We start from the raw sequence: 5,445 nt of genomic DNA on the forward strand, positions 1-5,445 counted from the left end.
AGCCTCCTGGCAGATTCACATGACAAATTATCACTAACTGGTAGTAGGAAGGAATTAGCCATATACTAGAGACATCTCTGACTACTTCAGCAAATGAGTGAGTGGGAGGACAAAAGGCTGATGGGTTACACTGTCAAACGGGAGTGCTGAGATTAACTTATTTTGAAAATCAGTCCATACGGAAAATCAATTTTAAAAGATACAGGTATGTTTCTGAAAAACACCTACCTGTATCTCATTTTCTAGAATCACAAAGCATGAGATATTAGAGGTACTCTAGATATGATTGTCAGGGGACATAAGCAAAATAATTTTAGTTAAATATTAGGGTTATTAGACCAGGTGATATCACTGAAGGTACTTACTTCAGAGGGTATTTCCCTCATGTCTGAAACTGAGACATGACCTCCAAATCATTCTGCCAAACTTCATAACCCTATCTCTATCCCTCTCAGCACCCTGTTGACCACACGGAAACCCTCCAGAAGGTTGTTAATGACTCACAGACCAACAGCAAGCTTGAGTGTCTGATATGTGATGTGGCCAGTACGTTCAGAGTAGCACAAGTGATCAGCACACTGATAAAGAATGCCTTAAGTGGCTTGTGCAATTCTTCCATTTAATTTACACTGAGCTGTTTGATGTAGCATTGACAAAAAATCATGGAAAGATGAAAGGCAGGGGAGACAATGGAAGAGTTTTGAAAGGGATGCTCTAAACACCCCTTCGTCTTCTTCCTCTTACCAGCCCACCAAACTGATATTTCCAATTTAGCATTTTCCTAAGACTTCCATTTATGTTGCAATATTATTTATAACAGATGCTCTTGCATGCTGTTTAAAACAGATGCTCTGTATTCAATCCTTTACTCTGGAGTTAAAACTCAAAACAGGGAAGTATAAACATGATGGGATTCATGCAGTGATAGTATTAACATGTAAAATCCAAAAGGTAGCTGCCTCAGAGAATTAAATGCCAGCAGTCACGAGCAGTGGCAAATCCCTTTTGCAATAATGCAGACAAATTTTAATGCTTCTAATTGGAGTGCATTCAAGTTTTATAAGTATGGTTTGTTTGTTTTTAGTTTAGAGAAAACTGAAGGATTTTTTAAGATCGCATACTGGAAAGAATATTCGTTTTCCTTCATCTTAAAGAATCAGAGAAGAGAGTAGAGGATCCATGTTGCCAGTAACTCTTGCCTGCTTCCACTCAGCAATTTCAGTACTGCTGTATTCCACATGACAGTATAATGTTCTTCAGAAACTCAGATGCCCCATATTTATTTCAGTGCATCATCTCCTTGGGCTGTTCTAGATAATGGTTTTGATCTATAATTCCATGTGTGGTTAAAAGCAGTTGCTGTTCTTGTATTTTACACCAGCAGGTGAAAGCAGCTAAACCAACAGCCACTGAGGTGTGCTTGTCTTGGTGCATGGCTGCAGTTTTTCAGCAGGTAGACTTTGGAACTTACCCTTGACTCAATGAAGATGGAAGATGTCTCCTTTTCAGTCAATAAGGTGAGGCAGACAGTCTCATTCTTCATGGGACTGGAAAGCAATTTCAGTGGGATTGCAGACATACAAGATAAAACATTGGTGTTTTCTTGGGAAAGATAATTAACACATTATGTGAATGAAGGTATCTCATGGGCATTCATTCCCTCTGCACCCTACCCTCAAGGAAAGGGTCACATGGCTTGAAAAGCAGGAGGCAAATCTTAGCCTGGGTTTACAGCTCCCCAATGAGTCTACAGCCCTAAGAGTGTGCTTAATGTGGGCATGTATGTGCATATTTAAAATAACTACTAAAAGAGCTGTTTTCTGAGCATGTCCTTAACAAAGCATTTAAACTACTCTTTGCCTCCCGTGCCAGCTACTTCCAAAGGTTACAATATTTTAGCACATTTATTCTTTCTTCATATTCATCGTTGTTTTGATTCTTTATTCAGCAGAGAATTGGAGAACAGCAGAAAATTGTTAGTGCCTTTTGGGCTTGCTGTAAGGGAAACCGAGACAATTGTGATAGTATTTCTGATAAGCACTCTGTCAGGAACTGAAATATATAAATAAAAAAGGATGACCATTTTTCTGCTCTGGGCCAGTTGTGCCTGTTCAACACACAGAGCTTTACTACTACTGACAGTGCAGTACTAACAGGAACACAGAGCATTTACATGCAGAGCACCTCTTATGCGTCTTGGCTAACTGTAGAGAATGCATGATCCAAATCAATTCACTCTCTCTGTGAAGCATGGACAAAATACACCATTGCAGGAATTAGGAATTCTGGTTTCTGAGGCAAAGGAACTTGGTTTACTATCTGACAGATCTTGAATATTAAAACTTTTAAGAAAATACCCATTATGCGGGGATGTAAATCTTTCCATCGTATTAATGTATGATTCTGCCTAATCTTTTTTTGTCTCAGTTTTCACTTTCTATTCCTCTAATACAATGCCAGTCTATTTCATTTGGCAAACTACTTACCTCTGAAGTCATTCAGCTAAGACAGCTGATTGGTCTTGGACCAATCAAGACAAATCTTGGACCAAACAAGACAAATAACAAAAACAAAAATAAAAACAAAAACAAAAATAAAAGGAAGGGAATGTATTTTCTACTTCAGGAATCTTTCACTCTAAATAAATAAGCAATGCAATTTAGATTCATAGAATGTGAGAACCCAAGCTCTGGCTCCAATTTAAAGGTGCTACCTCATCCAGAAAAGTGAACGTGTGTTTAAGTGGATAACTCTTCAATTTCAGAATTCACACGAAATGTATACATTTACAAATGGTGTCACTTTTCCTCTACTTTTAAGCAGTCTTCCCTACTCTAAATTTATTTTATATTACATAATACAGATATATATGAGTTTCTGAAAGGTTTGTGGATGAAAAGCCATATTGCCAGCACTGAGCTGTGGCTACTCAGTGCATTTACATTACAGCTTTCTACTGTGCAAAATGCAGGGGTAAAATAGTGGAACTTAATGTGCATCCCTGTTATCGGCTGGCTGGTTATAAACTATGCCTTTGATTTCTGTGCATTCTGATTTCCAGTCTATTAAAAGATTATTGCCTCAGCTACCTGCAAGCTGCATTTTTGTCATGAAACCTGCACATCTCATAGCCTATTGCAGAATAACCAGTTTTATAAAAGCATATTTAATCTATTCACACGCATACACTTCATTAGGTATTTCATACTTGATGCCATAAGGAGTTTTTTTACTATGTAGAACTAGAGTGCCGGTCATCTTAAAAAATTCCTAGGTCCCCAGATTCATTAAATAAACTTTCATACAACGAGAGAAAAAAGGGTTTAAAGAAGTCACAGCTGATTTCTGAAATTTCAAAGCTGCAGAAAACAGATCTGGGTCTGTTACTAATTTGAAATATCAGATTCTGTCTCTATAACTAGGCTTCTGTGAAATCCACCTCACCTTTTTCTCCATTTTCTAAAATTCTATTCCCTAAAGTTCTGACACAAGCTAGTTTTGCCTCCACATATATTTTATTTTCCTATGGTAGAAGCTGCTACCAACATTAGAGAATCTTATGCTGTCCTGACAAGCTTTTCCTACTACTATTACATGGTGAGACAGCTAAGGATAAAGAATAGAATAAAGAAACAGTGAGGACCTTACTACCTCTTTTCACCCACTGCAGCCTATTTTTTTGACCTGTGTAAGATAACTGTAAAATGTTACAAAATCATTCCTATCTTCAGAAAGGACAAGAAAGATCTGAGGAATTACAGGCCAGTCAGCCTCACCTCAATCCCCAGGGAAGGTGATGGAACAACTAATCCTGGAAACCATTTCCAAACACATGAAGGATTAGGTGATTGGGAGTTGTCAGCATGGATTTACAAAGGTGAAATCATGCTTAACCAACCTGACAGCCTTCTACAATGAGGTGAATAGCTTGGTGGATAAGGGCTGACCAGAGTATCTTGTTTATCTTGACTTTAGCAAGGCTTTTGACACCACCTCCTATATCATCCTTGTAGACAAACTAACAAAGTACAGACCAGGTAAGTGGACATGAAGGTGGATTGAAAACTGGCTGAACAGCTGGGTACAGAGGATAGTGAGTGATCAGGGCATAAACTCCAGATGGAGGCAAATCACTGTGGTGTACTTCAGGTGTTAATACTGAGGCCAGTAGTGGGGCCAGATACTGGGGCCAACACACAGTGCACGCTCAGAGTGGCTGATACACCAGATGGATGTGCTGCCATCCAGAGGGACCTCGACAGGCTAGAAAATAGGGTTGGTAGAGTCCCATGAGACTCAGAAAGGGGAAATGCAATGTCCTGCTTCTGGAGAAGAGTAATCCAAGGCACCACCACATGCTGGAGGATGAACAGCCGGAAGACAGCTCTGTCAGAGAAGGACTTTAGGATCCTGGTGGACAACAAATGGACCATATGCCTGCAATGCACCCTTGCAGCAGAAAAGGCCAAGAGCATCCTGGGCTGCACTAAGGAAGAATACTGCCAGCAGACTGATGAAGGTTCTCTCTACTCAGCCCTCATGAGGCTACACCTGGAGTACTGTGTCCAGTTCTGGGTTCCCCAGTACAAGAGAGACATGGACATACCATAATGAGTCCAGTGAAGTATCATGAAGGTGATGAAGGGGCTGAAGTATCTGAGAGAGCCTGCAGAAGAAAAGGCTCAGGGAGGATCTAACCAATGTATATAAGTACCTGATAAATACCTGAAGGGAGAGAATGAAGAAAAGGGAGCCAAATTCTTCTCTGTGACATGATAAAATGTAATGGGCACAAACTCAAATACAAGGAATATTGTTTAACTGGAAGAAAAATATTTCTTACTCTGAAAGTAGTCAAACCCTGGCACACATTGCCCAGAGAAACTGTGGAGCCTTCATCTGAGAATATTAAAAATCCAACTGGACATTGTTTCTGAGCAACCTGCTCTACCTGACCTACCTGAGCAAGGGGGGGTTGGACTAGATGATCACAAGAGGTCCTGTCCAACCTAAATGATTCTGTGATTCTGTGAAAACAGACCCCTGACACTAAGATGGAGGAAGCTGCCTTTAAGAAGCTGTCTTTAAAAAGCAGTATGGAATTATTCTACTGCTTCTGGTAGTTTAGAGTCCAGAGCCAGGAATCTCATGAAATCTGGCATCTTACTTAGACCTTAAGTGTATGAGTTTAAACTTTTATTCTTGGAAGAACATCAATCTCCATTGCTGGAAAAAAAAAATCTAAGAAAACATAATGAGTGAACTGAAAAGACTGTAAACCTAGAAGGCAATCAAAGAACTCCAAAAGTATTCCTTTAATTAAAAGGAGAAAAATATAGCTACAAAGTTAAAACTCTTAATTTCAGGGGCTAACAGGTTTTGCTTAACGTTAGGGACTACTATTGCTTGGCCCCTCGTCAAGGAAGCTAACTATTGAGTCCCCAT

The sequence above is a fragment of the Cygnus atratus genome, chromosome 3 (genome assembly GCF_013377495.2).
Source record: "Cygnus atratus isolate AKBS03 ecotype Queensland, Australia chromosome 3, CAtr_DNAZoo_HiC_assembly, whole genome shotgun sequence".
NCBI classification, from domain to species: domain Eukaryota; kingdom Metazoa; phylum Chordata; class Aves; order Anseriformes; family Anatidae; genus Cygnus; species Cygnus atratus.